This window comes from Musca autumnalis, unplaced genomic scaffold (assembly GCF_047663935.1).
Source record: "Musca autumnalis isolate F117 unplaced genomic scaffold, ASM4766393v1 scaffold_3, whole genome shotgun sequence".
Classification (NCBI taxonomy): domain Eukaryota; kingdom Metazoa; phylum Arthropoda; class Insecta; order Diptera; family Muscidae; genus Musca; species Musca autumnalis.
In genome coordinates, this window is record NW_027411866.1 from 143,993,955 (window position 1) to 144,015,437 (window position 21,483).

A 21,483-nucleotide genomic window follows, 5' to 3' on the forward strand; every position below is an offset into this window, starting at 1 on the left:
ACCCTTTTCTTTCATTTAACATGAAAAAAATTTAACTCATCTAACTTTTTCTATTGATATTCCTCAGTACCACTGTCTGCTTCCATTATTTGATAATGACACTACAGCAATTGTCCTGTCCTGCTTTCATCTGAATGCACACACACACACACACGTATATAGTAGTGGTACTAGAAGTAATAGGCAAACAGTGAGTGGTAAATACCACTAGAAAGGATCTCCGACAAATATACATGGTCAGGGTAAACACACACAAGCGCTTTAGTCTGTAGAAAAAAGCAAAAAAACAACTAACTATTCTCATATACACAACACACACACACATACAAATTTCTACACAATGTCGACAAACATACAAAGCATTAGTTTGTTTTGTCGCTTTAAATAAACTAATTTAAAGCAAGGCTATATTCTTTACCATTGACTGTAGAATTTTGTAGTTGGGTTTTTGCTGAAGTTCAAATATTCACTTAACTGACAAAAGAGAAAAAGGACAATATCGTTAGCACATGCAAATAATAGATTCGTATATAGAGTCATTAGGACAATTCACAGAACAGAAAATAAAACACAACTCTTGATTTTGGAGTATGAAATAATCGTAATAATTAACTTTTCGTATTTGCTTTTGTGACACTTAAAGTGTGGAAAAACAAAATTGGCATTAAGAAATAAGTTGTTGATGTTGTTGTAGCAACTCAAATATCTTTATACATTGTCTTCAGTTATCTGGTTCTGATTCAGATTCAACCAGTAATAATGACAACATCGGATGAAAATGTATATAGGGGAACAATATCTATACCTGAGCCGATTTCAATATAATTTGGTAAATTACTTCTAGACCGAATTTTGTGATACATATTTTTCAAATTTCACCAAATTTTAAAGAATTTGTACGTTTGCGCATCAAATATATGAAATCGGCCGAAAATATATACATATGTGAGCTATATCCAAATCTGAACTGATTTCAATATAATTTGACAAAGACCAAATTCCGTTAAACATTACAAATGTCATCAAAGTTGGACATATATGACGAGGTAGGTGCACGAAAATATCTTATACTTAAATCCAGCGTAAATATATATGGGATCTGTGTTTGTCCTTTGGCTAAACAAATATTTTCCCCAATTTTTATGCGAATCGCATTACTTTGTTTAAAAAATACATGGACAGTCAAACGGACATGCGAAAATCGACTTAGAAACTGAAGGAAAAGGAACTATGGGTCTATTTCGTTTCACTTACTACAGTGTGGTGTAACCTCGACTGCCTGTTTTCATAATATCAGGAGAGAAGAGTGTGGGTTTAGCTGAGCAGTTGAACAGATTCAACGTATCGTGCTCGGACTTGAGCCGTTTGGATCTTAATTGAGCTGGAACCACTCGTTCAAACCTCAGCAACTGGCGTCCGTCCTTCGGCTGCTATGGATAGAGAGAACATTTACACTATACATTTAAACAGCCTCTGCAATTTCCTGATAGAGGTTTCTCTTTTTACCTCTTACTGTAGACTACTAAGATCTATCTTGCCGTACCTGGGAGAGGAAGAGTTTCCAAAAGATTATGGCAGGATGCCCACGAAAATAACACCCAAGCAACAACATCTTGTTGCGCTAATGCACTGGTAAATTTTTCATCTCCTCCCACTGGTGTCAGCAGTTGAACAGATGCTCGGTCAGTACACAGGCATGTGCTGTCAATTTGGACCCGGAAATTAATTAAGCTAGAATCTCTCGTATTTGCCTCGGCATGTGGCATGCTTTTGCAGCGATGTATGGAGGGTGGTTTCGGGTAAGGCATAAAGACTATACCATTAAACTACCTCTGCAAATTCTTGATAGGCTCGTTAATGTAGAAGTTCCCCTTTTTGCCTTTTTATACCCTCCACCATAGTATGGAGGGTATATTAAGTTTGTCATTCCGTTTGTAACACATCGAACTAATCATTTGCGACCCTATAAAGTATATATATTCTTGATCAGGATAAAATTCTAAGACGATCTAGCCATGTCCGTCTGTGGTAATCACTCTAGCGTCCGCAATAATTGAGATAGAGTGCTGAAATTTTGCACGCGAGGGTATTTTTTCCATAGGCAGGTCAAGTTTGAAGATGGGCTATATCGGTCCACTCTTTGGTATAGCCCCCATATAACGGTACCTCCGGATTTGAGGAATTTTGACGTTCTTTGCCACATTTGCAGACCGAATTAGCTATAACTTGGCACTTAGGGTTCCTAGTGATCAACAAACTTATATCCCAAAGGATATTGGCATAAGGCTATGTTTTGGTATAGTCCCCATATAACGGTACCTCCCGATTTTCGGTATTTTGAGAATTTTAGTTACAATGTTTAACCGAACTAGCTGTAATTTGCCATTTGAGGTTCTCAGTGGTCATGAAATATCTCCACCAAATATCGTCAACATAGGTCCATGTTTTGGTATGGCCCCCTTATAACCGTACCTCCCGATTTTCAATATTTTGAGCATTTTAGTTACAATTTTTAACCGAACTAGCTGTAATTTGACATTTGAGGTTCTTAGTGGTCACGAAACATCTCCATGAAACATCGTCAATATAGGTCCATGTTTTGGTATAGCCCCCATATATCAGTACCTCCCGATTTTCGGTATTTTGAGAATTTTAGCTACAATTTTTAACCGAACTAGCTGTAATTTGCCATTTGGGGTTCTCAGTGATTATAAAACATCTCCAACGATACATCGTCAACATAGGTCCATGTTTTGGTATTGCCCTCATATAACGGTACCTCCCGATTTTCGGTATTTTGAGAATTTTAGTTACAATGTTTAACCGAACTAGCTGTAATTTGCCATTTGAGGTTCTCAGTGGTCATGAAATATCTCCACCAAACATCGTCAACATAGGTCCATGTTTTGGTATAGCCCCATATAACGGTACCTCCCGATTTTCGGTATTTTGAGAATTTTAGCCACAATTTGTAACCAAACTATCTGCAATTCGACATTTGAGGTTCTCAGCGGTCATGAAACATCTCCACCAAATATCGTCAACATAGGTCCATGTTTTGGTATGGCCCCCTTATAACCGTACCTCCCGATTTTCAATATTTTGAGCATTTTAGTTACAATTTTTAACCGAACTAGCTGTAATTTGACATTTGAGGTTCTTAGTGGTCACGAAACATCTCCATGAAACATCGTCAATATAGGTCCATGTTTTGGTATAGCCCCCATATATCAGTACCTCCCGATTTTCGGTATTTTGAGAATTTTAGCTACAATTTTTAACCGAACTAGCTGTAATTTGCCATTTGGGGTTCTCAGTGATTATAAAACATCTCCAACGATACATCGTCAACATAGGTCCATGTTTTGGTATTGCCCTCATATAACGGTACCTCCCGATTTTCGGTATATTGAGAATTTTAGCTACAGTTTTTAACCGAAATAGCTGTAATTTGACATTTTAAGTTCTCAGTGGACATAAAACATCTCCAACGAAACATCGTCAACATAGGTCCATGTAACGGTATCTCCAGATTTTCGGTATTTTGAGAATTTTAGCTGCAATTTTTAACCGAACTATCTGTAATGATCGGTATTTTGAGAATTTTAGCTACAATTTTGTCTATTCAAAAATAATCGTCAATATATGTCCATGTTTTGGTATATCCCCCCATATAACTTTTCGGCAATTTTCAGAGGTCACGAAATTTCTTCACTAAAACTCGTCAACATGGGTCCATTTTTGAGGGTCTACATTGTTTTGATGAAAATACCCTCAATTTGACTCTTGAATTTGACTCCAAAAAATGTAAAGAAAGGTTGACTCTTTGAAATAGGTGGTACCTTTCACCTAGCTGAACACATTTTTTTAAATTAGATTAGATAACACAGTGCAACAAAATGGAGGTGAAAGTCTGGGGCACGAAAAATTGCTCTTGGTTAAGAAAGGTCTTGGTGAGTATATTATGAACCCCGAAGGACAGATCAGCCGTGAGTCGAACTTCCGCGTTATGGCGTGATGAAATTTTTGTTAGAGATCCTGTGGGCTATCTGAAATTAGCGCTATATATTTGTTCACTGTTGCTTAAGTGCTCTACAAAAACAACAAACAAAGATATAATGCTAATTAATGATGGCTTACAGAGTCTCTTGCAAAAACTTCATCACGCCATAACGCGGAAGTTCGACTCACGGCGCATCTGTCCTTCGGGGTTTTTAATATACTCACCATTGTCCAAAAGTTGTTACACCTAAAATTGTGAAAGGACCCTAATTATTCCATTTTAATTAAGACTTTTTTATGGTGGAGGGTATAAAAAGTTCGGTCCGGCCCGAACTTAACGGCTTTTTACTTGTTATCTCTCCCTTTGTCTGCAGACTACTAAGATCTATTGTTTTGCCAATCCACCGATAAAATCTTCGTCTTCTCATGAGGAGGCACCCTGTTGTTGCACCCTGCATTGTGGTACATTTTAATACTCTTCCATTGCATAGCAATAACATTTGCCTACCGCAGTTACCCCGCATAATTACCACAGAGTTCCACAAGGTTTCTTTGTCAGCACCCCAAGTGTTGACGGCCAGGGGGGAGCCTCATTTCAGACATCCAAGTGGGGTGGCCGTAGATTTAGCGGTCGTAGACGATAGGACCCGACGCCAAAATCCTACAATCATACGCGTACACTACGATATATATGCTGTTTGGAGGGTGTGGAATTTCGGAAGGTAGAGGTTAAACAGTTACGAAGATATCACCTCTCCTTGTGGAACACCCTGTTTCACTTTACAGGTCTTCGACTTCTTATTTCTGAGTTTCACAAACGACTAGCTTCCACACATGTGTAGTTGATTATGAAAAGTTTCAAAAACGGCTGGAGAAAAGCTACCTCTATATTCTCGAACAGCTTGACTTTATTGAGGGTATCGAAGACTTTCGATAGGTCAAGAGTCACAATGACTTTTCTATCACACAACCTGTTTTGGTTTAGTCCTCGATTGGTATGTGTGGATATGGCCTATAATGCTTCTGGTACTGGTACTGTGCATTTTCCGGAATCCATGTTGAGGTTGAGCGAATGGGAAACTGCATATCATCGAGTGGAGGAGTAACGCCGCTAGAATCTGTGCTACTGGAGGCTGGAGTGAGATCTGCCTGTACGATTCAGTAGCTGGACCCCGCTGCCAACTTTCGAAGCTTCTGGTGCAGTATGGGTGACTAACGAAAAATTGTGGACACTTGTCAAATACTCAACTCCCGGTTCATCCGTTGCTTAAATATAACCATTGAGATTCTCCGTGGGATCATGTTCTTTATTTATTTTTTTTTTTTCATAGAATGCAATATTAAGCCCCAGGGCCGATTAGAATTAAAGTGCAAATTGAACTACTCCATGATTTCCCATTTCGGATAAATCTGCAACATCGGTGATCGTAAATTGTGGTGGTACTCTTCGTCTAAGAGGACTCTTATATGGCTTAGCACACTACTCTTTGCCATATCACCCTCGGTCTGTTCTATAAACTGCCGGTTGAAATGACAGTCGCACATATTCGGTTCTATCACTATCACGCCGTTGAAAGTAACAGCCGTTCTATCATCCTTCTTTCCTAGAATCGAGAGTGATTTAGCCTTTGCGCACAATTTACTCAATCCTGCACCAATGTTGCATTGATTCAGGTAGTCTAGTCACTTTTGTTGACGTTAAGAGAAAGTACCCAAGCTCTTGGGACTTAAGGATTCGTATAGCGTGTAGGAGCATGATTGCACACGGAGGAAAAAAATGCCTCTCTAACATATGTCCCAAACATATTTTGCAGCAAACATATACATATTTGTTTGCAATCAGTCCCAAACATATGTTTGTGTCCTGTAAACAGGTATATGTTTGGGTGCAAACAAATATTTGTTTGGGTGCAAACAAATTATATGTTTAGGTGCAAACAAATATTTGTTTGGGTGCAAGCAAATACAAACCCAAAAGCCACAAAAAAACAAACACATGCACCAGTGGGCGCTTTCTGAGAGCAAGGGAGCGTAAATTTCAATGTGAAACACATTGAAATGTATGCTCACTTAGAGATGGACAGTGGGTAAATACCCGGTAAATTGGGTAAATACCGGGTAAATACCCGTTTGTGGGTATTTATTTGGGTATTTACTATACTGAATCGCCAATACAACATCTTACACCCTATTTCTGGGTTTAGGTAGTGAAATCGTTTCAAAATGGATAGTTTAACAGTACTTTAAACAAGTGGCTAAATACTTGGGTAAATACCCGAGTATTTACCCAAATGTTGGGTAAAAACTCTTTAACTGCCGAACCACTTGAAGTAGGCTAACAAAATTTGGCTCAATAGTATTAAAGGTATTGAAAATGGAGTCCCTTGGTCCATGTTTTGGTATAGCCCCCACTGTCGAACCACTTGACGTAGGCTAACAAAATTTGACTCAAATCTTTCTTATATCAATAGTATTAAAGGTATTGAAAATGGAGTCCCTGGGTCCATGTTTTGATATAGCCCCCGTATAGCCGTACCTCCCGATTTAAGGTATTTTTTACCTATTAGCAGTTAAAGAGTTTTTACCCTATATTTGGGTAAATACTCGAAATAGGGGCACCCTTATATGGGGCTATAAGAAAACGTGGACCTACGCTGAAAACATTTTGCAAAGATATTTTATACTCATAAAATGTGGCTAGTAGATGAAAAATACCTTCAATCGGGAGGTACGGCTATATGGGGGCTATATCAAAACATGGACCCAGGAACTCCATTTTCAATACTTTAATACTATTGATATAAGTAAGTCTTGAGCCAAGTTTTGTCAGCCTACGTCAAATGGTTCGGCAGATAAAGAGTTTTGACCCTATATTTGGGTAAATACTACAAATCGGGGTACCATTGTATGGGGGCTATAAGAAATCGTGGACCTACGTTGACAAATGTTTGCAATGATATTTTATACCCATTGAGGACTCACTGTGCCAAATCACAGCCAATTTGGTTATAAAATATGGCTAATAGTTGAAAAATACCTTATATCGGGAGGTATGGCTATATGGGGGCTATATCAACACATGAACCCTGGGAGTCCATTTTCAATACCTTTATTACTATTGATATAAGAAAGATTTGAGCCAAATTTTGCAAGCCTACGTCAAGTGGTTCGGCAGATAAAGAGTTTTTACCCTATATTTGGGTAAATACTCGGGTATTTACCCAAGTATTTAGCCACTTGTTTAAAGTACTGTTAAACTATCCATTTTGAAACGATTTCACTACCTAAACCCAGAAATAGGGTGTAAGATGTTGTATTGGCGATTCAGTATAGTAAATACCCAAATAAATACCCACAAATGGGTATTTACCCACCGTGTGGGTATTTACCGTGTAAATACCCGGTAAATACCATCTCTATACTCACTTGCTCTCAGTAAGCGGTTACTGGCTATCTCAAACATATACACACATTTATAAATGGTGGTGGTTTTTTGAAGGGCATAGAAAAAAAAGCAAAAGCAACAACAGACACATAGATAAATAAAAAATTCCAAAGAAATACATAACAGACTTTAATAAAAGAAAAACTTAATGAAATAATTTATAAAAAGTCGCACTTTTAAAAAGAAGACGAATTCTTAGTTGATACGTGCTGACATGTTGCAGAATATTTTGATTTTGGTGTTTCTTTGGAAAAGCCGAAAAGTGAGTGTGATTCTCATTTATTTGCGAATACTAGACACTTAAAGAGTTCGGTTTTTCACTAAAAAGGCATCATTTCAAAAACTGAGAAGCCAATTGATAATTCCCTTCACCGGGATGAAATCATGATATTGGTAGCGATCAGTAAAATTTTGCAACACTGTCAGTTTGTTTTGAAAAACATTACTCTCTGTAATAGATGGTAATAAATGAAGTTGAGCCAATGGGGGAATACTCCACTCAAGCAATCGAAAAAGAAAAAAATATATAGAAACATCGTTGAACGAACGCTTCTTCTTAGTTAGCGGGAAATCGGCATCTGGAATCAAATGATTATATAATGTAATAAATAGGTGTGTACATCCATATTTCAAATATACATATATGTATGTATATGAAAAATGTATTGTTGTAATTAAATGCTATATCTTCCTTGTGCAATAAAATATTTCCATTCAACTTTTTGATTCAATTATAAAATGTATTGGGCATTTAATTTACTAAAAATCACCATTTCTTTAAGAAAAGACAAAACACTGATTTATTCACGCACTTTACCGTCTTTACTCAACGATTGCCTTTAGAAAACTGAAGAAAAAAGAACAACATAATAAATACCATTTATTGTATTTAAATACGTTGGTTAACAACAACAAAGCATGAAACAAAGCTTCTGTGTCTCCTATTACACCATACGCACACCTCTTTATTATAAAACAGCATTCCGCAGCCGCGAGAGCCCCGATGTTACTCTCTTTGACAAAAATCCTCTCTCCACCCATAAAAAATATGTTTCAAACATATATTTTTTTGCACGCAAAAAATTATCTTTGGATCCAAACATATATTTGTTTGGACGCAAACAAATTATCTTTGGATCCAAACATATATTTGTTTGCAATCAGTCCCAAACAAATATTTGTTTGGATCCAAACATATTTCTAACATATATTTTTTTGCGTGTAGGAGCGTGTTCGTTCACCGTGTAAAATGTGGAGCTATCAATTTTCTCGGCCAGCGTTGTGCTCCTCTGGTCATTGCCTTGAACGGAATGCCAAAGCTTTTGATGAGGATTGTCGTATAACGCAGGGTACAAGTATTTATTGGCGGCATGTTCGAGTTGATTATTGTGTATATGCCACCGATAAATACTTGTGCCCTGCGTTATATGGCAGCATCACACTTTACTGCTACCCCCATACATTTCCATGAGTCAAGCTCAAGCGAGATAGATCTGTACTGGAAGTCCACGGTTTACGCTTCTTATACGATTATTCCGCAAATCTTTGTAACCATGGCAACGTGCATGTTACAGGAGAGGGTTAGCTTAGTATCTTGGATCGCTGCGAACATGATGTTTCTTCGACCCGTAAAGTCTAAAATTTCCTTGACTTTGTTAAGGAGACCGTTGAAATTGAATTGCAGGAATGATGCATTTCCGGGACACTGAACAACAACATGGAGTGTAAAATGTTTTGTTGGGGAGACCAGCAACATAACTTCTATTGCAGTAGTCCATTACGACCTCAGAAATGCACCCATTTCCTACATCCATTACATCTCACGATATGGTGTGTTGGATGCGGATTTGGTAAATGGAACTGATCCATCGCCAGGTGTTCTTTTATCTCCCGGCACGAACCAATAGGGCTCGGAGCAGGCATTACCGGGATATATTGCCGATCCCATTGTAAAAAACCGGAAAACAAATATATAATTGTTGAGGTGACTACTTCTAGTTGAAAATTCTCCGTATCAAATTAACATAGCATTGATTAAGAATGAAGTAATATGCCTTGCTGGTAGTTTGAATGACATGTTGGTTCTGCTGAAAATTTGAGGATACAATATAATTTTTTATATGAGTATTTATTAACGCCAATGCATGCACTGCAATTTTCCTCTAAAAATTTTAAGATTCTCAGACCTATGTCCTTCAAATATTTGCGTGAATTGTTAACATCATGGGTGTGTGGTGAATAACTAACTCGTCGCCTTCACCTCAGTACATAATCGCCATATGGGGCCCCTGCAAACTTAATTTTATTTTCAATTTGGCCCAATAATTCGCCAACACTTGGCGTTATTCATTTTCAAACTCGTAACTGTCTGACACCAATATTATTAAGTGTCACTCAAGTGTGTATTTCTTTAGTGTGTGTTTGCTGTTACTGTTGCACAAACAATGTTTGTTTTTCTTGATATTGCATACTATGTAGTAGTATATGCAGAAATTTTATATTTGTAAAATGTCTAATAGCCAAATATGCTGATCCACTTTTTTTCGATGGATAGAATCACATACTAGAACAAACAAGGAATTTCCCTGCACAAAGTTGCAAGTATGTGTGTGTGTGTGTGTGTTAAACTATCAGCTTTTTTTTTGTTGAGTTAAAATTTGTGTTTTTGTTAGTCCTCGTAAACCAATAAACTTTAGTGTTTGTTTTTTGTACACATGCCTAGTGGCACAATCTGCGGGCATAATGTCTACAATCTAATGCAGTATATGTTATATATATATATATGTAACAACGAGTGTGTGTGATTGTGTGATTACACACACAATTAAAAGCATCAACTGTGTACACATGCAGTAGACACAAAAAATAGGAAAAAGGACATGACAGATGCCTGCAAGTGAAACTAATTTTGTCTCTTGAACAATAACAAAATGCACACATTTTTGTGGTTTAGTGTTGCATTGACCCTATTCCAAAGTTAACTAACAATGCTTTGTTGTAACAACAATGCACGCCATACTTGGCAAAAGTACTTCCATTTGGAAGTACATTTCAAATACCTACTTGTGTCGCTTGTTTAGTCCCCTATGCATTATTCTTTTCCTGTTTCTTTTTTATTTACATATGCAGATTTTGTGTTCTCTGTTTGTTTTGTCATCATGCGGGATGTTGAGACTATAAATTTTATTTTGTGTATAATTAAGTTGCTTTCATTTAGACAATCAGCTAATTTGGCATAATTAATGATTTTACAGTTCATGGTCACAGTTTGAAATGTATAAAGTGTTTCAGTTGTGATGGAACCTCTAAAAATATTTTTTTAAAAATCTACGAGGGGTGATGAAAACTCTAAAAATGTTTTTTTTTAATCCTCGAGGGGTGATGGAACCTCTAAAAAAATTTTTTTTAATATCCTCTTAAGAATATTTTTAAAAATCCACGAGGTGTTATGGTCACTAAAATATTTTGAAGCAAACCACGACGTGTAATCAACAAATAAAAAGTCCCTAAAAAAAATTAAATCCACTATCAAAAATATTTTCCAGAAATTAACGACCTGTTATATCCCCCAAAAAATATTTTTTTAATAAATTCATCTTTAAAACTATTTGTTGACAAATCCATGAGGTTTTGCGGACCGGACCTTCTACAAATATTTTTATAAAAATTTTCTCAGGGTTATAGCCCTTTTACAAAATCCACCATCCATTTTTCTAAATCCAAAATGTGTGTGAACCATCTAAAAATATTTTTTAAAAAATCCATGATGTGTCTGGGACCATCTACAAATATTATAAAAAAATCCACGATTTGTGATGGACTGTCAACAATATTTTTAAAAATCCACCATAAAAAATATTTTTCTAAAATCCATGAGGTGCGATGGACACTCCAAAAATATTTTTTTAAACATACACGAGGTTAATAGTCCATATAAATTTTTTTTAAAAGATTCAAGAGCTGTAAATCAACGGGGTTTGATGGGCCCTTTATATTTTTCACGAGGTGTAATAGACCCTGTAAAATATTTAAAAAACACAAGGGGTGATGGACCCTCTAAAATAAATTGAAGAAAACCACGACGTGTAATGGAAAAATATTTTTTAAAAGTCCATGAGGTGTGACGGACCCTATACAAATATGTTTAAAAAATCCACGAGGTGTGATGGACCACCAACAATATTTTTAAAAATTCACCATCAAAACTAAAAATCCACGAGGACACTCTAAAAATATTTTTTTAAACATTTACGAGATGTAATATTCCCTCTAAAAATATTGTTAAAACAAGTAAAAAAGTATCAGTCGGCTTTGCCGACAGAGATATACCCTCAGCCTGTGTATATTGAAACAATTTTTTTTTCCAAAATACTATGTATTTAGGGGATTTTAAAAATGTTGGGCGTTTGAACCGACAAAAATTTTGATTGGGATTAAAGATCAAAAGTTTTGCGGAAGAGATACTAAAAGGAATTGATCGACATTGACCGTTATGGAAGTGGATCTCCAGCCACAACATATGATGCCATAGGGGGTTTTTACACTCTTCGGGCTGTTTGCTCAAGAAGTGTGGATTTGCCCCTAAAAAAATTTTACCATCGTAATTGAGGCAGCGAATGCAATTTGCTTCAACAAAAATCAATGTGATTCGATTGCAGGTCGTAAAGTGAACTAATCCGAAATTTTGTGTGTGTGGTACCAGATGGAGTGGACAAATATAGTCCATATTTGAACCTGATCCATATCTGGTAGATATATTAGGATGTGTAAAGTATAGACCAATACGGTCACTCCCTTCAATAGTTACAGTACGAACAATTTTTCCGAACATTTTTAAACTTTTGTGGGGGAGGTACCTGAAGGAGTGGACCGATATGGCTTATCTTCAAACTTAAACTATGTTTGGACAAAATATTACTAAGGCCAAATTTTGAACCGAATCGGCAGATCCGTTCGAGAGATATCTTACGCTCCAACCACTACACACGGTGTCATAGGGGTTTTCTGCACCTTTCAGGCTATTTTTTCAGGAAGTATGGACTTGCCCCTGATGAAATTTGTACGTATGGAGGGCAGTGAATACAAGTTGCTAAAACAAAAATCAAAGCGATTCGAGAGATGGTCCTAAACTGAACTGTTCCGAAATTTTGTGTGGGAGGTACCCGAAGGAGTGGACCAATTGAGTCCATATTGGACCCTCATTTAAGTCTGGTACACATTTCACGATGGGCAAAGTATGAATCAAATCGGTTACTCCCTTCAAGAGTTATCGTGTGCACAAATTTTCCGAACATTTTCGAACTTTTGTGGGGGAGGTACCGGAAGGAGTGGACCGATATAGCCCATCTTCGAACTTAAACTAAGTTTGGGTAAAATATTACGAAAGCCGAAATTTGAACCGAATCGGTTTATCCGTTCGAGAGTTATCGTGCGCTCCAGCCAGACAGACAGACCGACGGACATTGCTCAATCGACTCCAAATTGTCTGAAACACATTTCGTTCAAACATACTTGGGGTCTAAAACCATTATTTCGATGAGGCACATTTTGCCCGTATGAAAGTGTATATACCCTTAATAGCCTAAAGGCTGAGGGTATAAAAAAATATCCAACAGCTTAAAATATTTTTTTATACCCTCCACCATAGTATGGAGGGTATATTAAGTTTGTCATTCCGTTTGTAACACATCGATCTAATCATTTGCGACCCTATAAAGTATATATATTCTTGATCAGGATAAAATTCTAAGACGATCTAGCCATGTCCGTCCGTCTGTTGTAATTGAGATAGAGTGCTGAAATTTTGCACGCGAGGGTCTTTTTTCCATAGGCAGGTCAAGTTCGAAGATGGGCTATATCGGTCCACTCTTTGGTATAGCCCCCATATAACAGTACCTCCGGATTTGAGGTATTTCGACGTTCTTCGCCACATTTGCTGACAGAATTAGCTATAATTTGGCACTTGGGGTTCCTAGTGATCAACAAACTTATACCCCAAAGATAAGGGCATAGGTCCATGTTTTGGTATAGTCATCATATAACGGTACCTCCCGATTTTCGGTATTTTGAGAATTTTAGCTACAAATTTTAACCTAACTAGCTGTAATTTGCCGGGTGCCTCCGTGGTGCAATGGTATGCACGCCCGCCTTGCACGCAGAAGGTCGGGGGTTCGATTCCCAAACATTTTTCAACGGTAGCAGAATACCCCTCAGTAATGTTGGCGACATTTCCTGAGTATTTCAGCCTTGAAAAACTTCTCCATAAGTGGTGTCTTAAGACACGCCGTTCGGACTCGGCGATAAACAGTAGGTCCCATATCATTGAGCTAAATATGAATCGGGGTGCACTCATTGATATGAGAGAAGTCTCCCTTGTCCCGTATGGGATGTTGTGGAACAATGTTTGTTGTTTTGTAGCTATAATTTGCCATTTGAGGTTCTCAGTGGTCATGAAACATCTCCACCAAACATCGTCAACATAGGTCCATGTTTTGGTATAGCCCCCATATAACGGTACCTCCCGATTTTTGGTATTTTGAGAATTTTAGCTACAGTTTTTAACCGAAATAACTGTAATTTGACATTTGAAGTTCTCAGTTGTCGTAAAACATGTCCAACGAAACATCGTCAACATAGGTCCATGTTTTGGTATAGCCCCCATATAACGGTATCTCCCGATTTTCGGTATTTTGAGAATTTTAGCTGCAATTTTTAACCGTACTTGCTGTAATGATCGGTATTTTGAGAATTTTAGCTACAATTGTGTCTATTCAAAAATAATCGTTAATATAGGTCCATGTTTTGGTATATCCCCCCATATAACTGTACCTCCCGATTTTCGGGAATTTTCAGTGGTCACGAAATTTCTTCACTAAAATTCGTCAACATAGGTATATTTTTGAGGGTTTACATTGTTTTGATGAAACTACCCACAATTTGACTCTTGTAGTTCCTTGCAGCTATAAAACTTTTCTTCAAAAAAATTTAAAGATAGGTTGACTCTTTGATATAGCCCCGTAGGTGGTAACTTTCACCTAGCTGAACACATATTTTTAGATTAGATTAGATAACAATGTGCAACAAAATGAGGTAAAAGTCTGGGGCACGGAAAATTCCTCTTGGAAAAGAAAGGCCTTGGTGAGTATATTATGAACCCCGAAGGACAGATCCGCCGTGAGTCGAACTTCCGCGTTATGGCGTGATGAAATTTTTGTTAGAGACCATGTGGGCCAACAGGAATTAGCGTTATCTATCTTTGTTCACTGTTGCTTAAATGATCTACAAAAACAACAAACAACGATATAATGCTAATTCATGATGGCTTACAGGGTCTCTTGCAAAAACTTCATCACGACATAACACGGAAGTTCGACTCACGGCGCATCTGTCCTTCGGGGTTTTTAATAAACACACACCAATGGCTTTCATCTCCAAAAGGAATTATCTCTGCCCCAACATTTGTGTTCACAGTGTAATTTAAGCAATAGTGGAATGCAGTAGGCGTCTATCCATTGGCGAAAAGTTGTTCCACCTAAAATTGTGAAAGGACCCTAATTATTCCATTTTAATTAAGACTATTTTATGGTGGAGGGTATAAAAAGTTCGGCCCGGCCGAACTTAACGACTTTTTACTTGTTTTTTTTTTTTTGAAAATCTACAAGGTGTGATGAACCCTATAAAATATTTTTAAAATATCCACGAAATGTTGTAGAAACGAGGAGCTAGAGCCCCTCAAAAATATTTTTAAAAAATCCACTATCAAAAATATTTTGTAAAAATCCCCGACCTGTCAAATCCCCTAAAATAATTTTTTAAAAAATCCACCATTAAAAATATTTTTTTTAAATCCATGAGGTGTAGTGGACCCCCTACAAATATTTTTTATAAAATCCAAGCGGTGTTATAGCATTTCAAAAAAATTTTTTAAAAAGTCCACCATCAAAAATATTTTTTTTAAACCACTAGTTGTTATACCCTCAATAATTATTTTTAAATAATCCCACTAAAATATTTTCAAAAAATCCACAAGTATGATGGACCTTCTAAAAATATTTAATAAAATCCCCTAGTGTGATAGATAGACCGTTTAAAAATATTTAAAAAAATGCTCGATCAAAAATATTTTGTTAAAAATGCATGAGATGAAATGGACACTCTAAAAATATATTTCTAAAAATCCTTGAGGTGCGATGGAAACTCTAAAAGTATTTTCTTAAAGTCAAATAATTGTAATGGAGCCTAAAAAGTATTATTTTAAAAATCCAAGAGGTGTAATGGAACCTAAAAAAAAATAAATATTTTTAAAAAGTCCACGAGGTGCGATGTACCCTCTAAAAATATTTTTAAAAAATCCACGAGGTGTGATGAACCATCTAAAAATATATATGAAAAATCCACGAGGTGTGATGGACCTTCTAAAAATATTTTTAAAAAAATCCACGAGGTCTGGATGTTTCACACTCTAATAGTTGAAAAACCTACAAGGTGTGATGGACCCTCTAAAAATATCTTTAAACAGTCCACGAAGTTTGATGGACCCTCTAAAAATTCTTTTAAAATATCGCCCTAAAAATATTTAAAAAATCGCGATATGCTGCAGGCCCACTAAAAATATTTTTAAAAATTTTCATGAACCTTTTTAGATCCATTAAATGTGTCATCTGTCTTTTTTAATAATTTTCCTTTTATACTCCCAACATCCTGCAATAAGATTAAGAGCATATAACTTATGCAGATATTGTATTCAAATTGAAACCATTATTTTAAGTTCTTATATAAATTATTAAGTTTAAATATTACGAATTTCAGCCAATAATCCACACCATTAAATAACTTTTTTCTACGACATCACCTCATTCAATACAACAACTTCTGTTAACAAAAAAAACCAAATATAAATTTCCATTCAAGGTTTAATTATTCCAACCACTATTTTTTGTGGTAATCTATGGTGATACTGCCACTATTGCTGGTGTTTGTGGTGCTGGCCAAAAGATTACCTTCACTGTGCTCACAAAAAATGAAAAAAACAGGCAAAGTTTTCAACTTAAAACTAGGACATGAATGAATTTCATTGTCTTGCAGAGTTTTCTATACAACTAAAATTGTTGTTTTTTTTTTGTTTTTGTTCAACTATTTTCATTAAATGTTTGATATTGACACTAGGATCTGTTTCATTATTCAACATGCACTTTTTTGTATAAAAGTGTCATTGTTTCCCCTCATGGCCCAAAACATAGCATACAGTGAAAGAACATTCTTATGACCTCCAAACAAAAAGTATGCTATGAAATTTAATAAAAATTGTGGTTTCTGAACTTCTACAAAACATTCCAAAGAACAATGGTGACATTACGTGCATCCTCCCTTATACTATGTACAAAATGATAAGTGTGCTCCTCTTAAAATATTTCGTTATACATGCATAGATTGTTTCTATGTATGTGTATATCTCTCTATTTCTGTGTATGACTTGATTTATATGCAAATAGGTCATGGTTCTATGAGTTATGTGCAATTTTAATTTCTGTCAAACACATGTACACACACATACATATATATGGTATTGAATTGTGGACATTTTGGCAATGTATTATCTTAATTACAATAGTTTTAGAAAAGGGGAACAAGCTATGAATGGAGTTGTTAAAAGACTATGAATATACTTACCAAAATCAGTAATATTTCCTATAAATATTTGTTAAAAAATCCACGAGCTGTAATAGTAGCTCTAAAAAATATTATTTAAAAAATACGCGAGCTGTAATAGTAGCCCCAAAAAAATATTCTTTAAAAAATACGCGAGCAGTAATAGTAGCTCTACAAAATGGTCTTTAAAAATCCACGAGCTCTAATAGTAGCTCTAAAAAATATTCTTTAATAGTAGCTCTAAAAAATAGTCTTTGAATATTCACGAGCTGTACTAGTAGGTCTAAAAATATTCTTTAAAAAATCCACGAGCTGTAATAGTAGCTCTACAAAATGTTCTTTAAAAATCCACGAACTCTAATAGTAGCTCTAAAAATAGTCTTTAAATATTCACGAGCTGTAATAGTAGATCTAAAAATATTCTTTAAAAATCGCGAGCTGTAATAGTAGCTCTAAAAAATATTCTTAAAAAATCCACGAGCTGTACTGGTCCTCCTAAAAATATTCTTAAAAAATTCACGAGCTGTACTGGTCGCTCTTAAAATATTCTTTAAAAATCCACGAGCTGTACTGGTCGCTCTAAAAATATTCTTTAAAAATCCACGAGCTGTACTGGTCGCTCTAAAAATATTCTTTAAAAATCCACGAGCTGTACTGGTCGCTCTAAAAATATTCTTTAAAAATCCACGAGCTGTACTGGTCGCTCTAAAAATATTCTTTAAAAATCCACGAGCTGTACTGGTCGCTCTAAAAATATTCTTTAAAAATCCACGAGCTGTACTGGTCGCTCTAAAAATATTCTTTAAAAATCCACGAGCTGTACTGGTCGCTCTAAAAATATTCTTTAAAAATCCACGAGCTGTACTGGTCGCTCTAAAAATATTCTTTAAAAATCCACGAGCTGTACTGGTCGCTCTAAAAATATTTTTTTAAAATCCACGAGCTGTATTGGACCCTCTAAAAATATTCTTTAAAAATCCACGAGCTGTATTGGACCCTCTAAAAATATTCTTTAAAAATCCACGAGCTGTATTGGACCCTCTAAAAATATTCTTTAAAAATCCACGAGCTGTATTGGACCCTCTAAAAATATTCTTTAAACATCCACGAGCTGTATTGGACCCTCTAAAAATATTCTTTAAAAATCCACGAGCTGCAATGGACCCTCTATAAATATTCTTTAAAAACCCACGAGCTGTATTGGACCCTCTAAAAATATTCTTTAAAAATCCACGAGCTGTATTGGACCCTCTAAAAATATTCTTTAAAAATCCACGAGCTGTATTGGACCCTCTAAAAATATTCTTTAAAAATCCACGAGCTGTATTGGACCCTTAAAAAATATTCTTTAAAAATCCACGAGCTGTACTTTAAAAAATTCTCAAAAACCCACGAGTTGTATTTGTCCCTCTAAAAATATTTGTATAAAAAAATACTATTAAATTTAGTTTTTTTTCCTATTTATGAAATTGCTACTTTTCATTGAAATTGTATACTAATTAATTAACGTTTTTTTCTTTTTACAGTTTCTGAAATTATTACTAATTGGTGAATTATTGATTGAACAATTAATTAGTAAGTATCCACACGTATGATGTATGACGGATAAAACAAAAACATTTTTTGACATCAAACATTTTAAATTGAAATTGATTCGAACAATTGATTGTGTAAACAAATTATGGATATATGCAATGGAATATACAATTGATTGTTGCTGTTGATTTAATTGGATGTAAACAAAGTTCGCAATATTTTATTTTGTATATGAAATTGTATCATTTGAGAGAGTGTACTCGTGTCATCAATTGTTTACAAAAAATGATTTTGTTATAAAATAAAAGTCATTATAAATTTCAGATTAAAAATATTTTTTTCTATTGAAATATTATTGTTCACAATTAAGAAAAAGTCTCCATGCTTTGTTAAATGAAATACTTACGGTGATATGAACAAAATAATTCACAGCAGCAAAATTTTTTTGAATACAGAAAATATGTATAAATATTATAATTGGTTTAACAAAACAAATAACTGCAGAAAAGTCGCATTGATATTAAATTATTTAAATGTGCTATTTTAAGCCTCAAAATAAATTAATTAATACCGAAGTTGATGTTGGAAACCGCTATTGTGCTGTGATAAGCATGCGGAAAGTATGTGGCCCAAACAAAGACTGATGGGTTTACGACATGTCGATGAGTAACAAACTTTTTTATAATACCTTCCCCACAACACCTCAACAAGTTAAATATTTCAGTCATGAAATTGATATTGCAAATTAAAAAACAATGCGTGCAAATATTTCAAGTTTACTACGTTCCATTTAATAATTGATTTCATTAATTATACCCTACACTACTATGTAGAAAGGGTATTATAAGTTTGTTTTGGGAAAAATTCATGTAACACCGCAAAATATTCGTCGGAGACCCCCAATGTGGTATACCAATCTTCATATCTCGGCGAGATAAAGCGATTTTGAGATGTGTGTCCGTCCGTCCGTCCGTCCGTGTGTCCGTCTGTCCATTATAAATTGTAATCAAACTCCAGGCCGCAATTATGGACCGATCGTCACGAAATTTGGTATGGAGGTCGGTTTCACATCAGAATAGATCGCTATTTTAATTGGTGATGATCGTGAAATATTTAGCGGGTGAAATGGACCAAAAACATAATTTTTATCCGATTTTGTTGTTGCTCTGTAGGTCGCAATAATAGTCCGATAGCCTCGAAATTTTAAATAAGATAAGAGTATATGACAAAGAAGAAGCTTGCGATTTGAGATGGCGATCAGATGATATTTAGAGGGTTAAATGGACCACAACTTTTGTGTGAAAATTGTGAATTTTTGTTATAAACAGCTTATATCTTTATTCCTGAAAGACACATTACCCACTCGTGAGTTACATTTGGAAGACGATCTCTTGACCTTTCAATTGATGTCAATTATGTTGATGTACGTGATCAGATAACAGAGTTACAGCCTAATATATCCAGTTTTTTATTTTATTATATATTTTGTTGGGCTTTTCCTGGTCAGATTGCTTTATGACAATAAAAACAAGTTTTATTTCATTTTCTGCTCGACGTTTTGCTGGCTTTTTTCCAGCTTTTTCAAGAGCTTTTTATTGAAAATCTGGTAACAATTTTGGATAAAATTTTAAAATTTTAATTACATTATTTTTCTATTGCACTTTAATTTTTTAACTTACATTATTTATTTTTCTTAATCATCTATTATTATTAATATTAAAAACTGGACTCCACAACACATAATTAATATAATAAAAATAAATAATTAAAATAAATAAATAAATCACAGTAAAAATTAAAGCTAAATCACAGGTGTCGTTACGTTATTGCAATGGAATACTGAAGATTGGTTTTATCTTTGTCCTCTTTTGTGTTCATAGATATGTCAAGTCGTTGTTGTATACGTAGGCTTTCAAGTGTGTATCTCCTGTTTTGCCTTTTTTCTTTATCTAATATTTTGACATTTTTCCAATCAGCTGTATGGTCATTCTCTTTCATATGTTGTGATAGCGCGGTTTTTTCTGCCTTCTTTTTTACATCTGCTTGATGTTCACCCACTCTCACTGATAGCATTCGCTTTGTTGTGCCTACATACACCTTCCCGCATTCTTCCTTCTCGTTACCCTTACATGTGATCTCATACACAACATTGTTCTGGTTCATTTTTTCCTCTTTTGTTTTTGGTCTTTTGAATATCGTTCTCAATGTTTCGTTTGATTTGTGTGCTACCTTTGTTGTTGTTGTGTCTTTGATGATGCTTCTTAGGTTTTGTGTGTCCGTCAATTTTGGCAAATATGGTACACTGAAAAAATAATTATCAGTCGTTTCTTTTTCATTTTGGCAATTGTTTTTAATATTAATGTTATTTATTATGTGAGTGATAACGTTAATTGGGTAACTATTTTTCTCCAATATCCCAGCGAACTTTTTTATGTTTTTCTTCAAAAATTTGTCGTCAGTTATATTTAATATCTTATTTAAAAGGCTTCTTGCTGTGTTAATTTTCATGTTTTTTTGGTTGCGTCGAGTGATAGTTTATAATTCTTCCTGATGATGTTTCTTTTGTGTACCATTCAGTTAATAATTTGTCATCTTCTTTTATTATTAACATGTCCAGATATGGTAATTTTTGAAATTCTTCCTTTTCAATAGTAAATTTTAATTTTTGATGGTATTTATTAAGAAGGTTTAGTATCGTTTCCTCGTCTTTTTTATTTTTAATTGCAAATATATCATCCACATATTTCGTAAGCAATTTTATTGTGATATTCTGTTCGTTGAGTTCTGCAATAACGTCGTCTAGTAGCGTGTCAAGTACGATGTTTGCAATCGTAGTATAATTATAAACCCGC

The 21,483-nt window shown here is 35.1% G+C and overlaps 1 protein-coding gene across 49 annotated transcripts in view; it reads left to right on the plus strand.

Annotated features, from left to right (window-relative positions):
* The window catches only part of LOC141397847 (uncharacterized), a 401,443-nt gene that overhangs the window by 20,394 nt on the left and 359,566 nt on the right, over nucleotides 1–21,483 (plus strand). For 24 of the 49 annotated variants that reach the window (XM_073974614.1, XM_073974615.1, XM_073974617.1 and 21 more), the window contains one exon: nucleotides 18,622–18,670. The exons of the other annotated variants lie outside the window; for them this stretch is intronic. The gene's annotated coding sequence lies outside the window, so the exon portion shown is untranslated. The remainder of the gene's footprint in view (nucleotides 1–18,621; nucleotides 18,671–21,483) is intronic. 49 annotated transcript variants of the gene reach the window in all.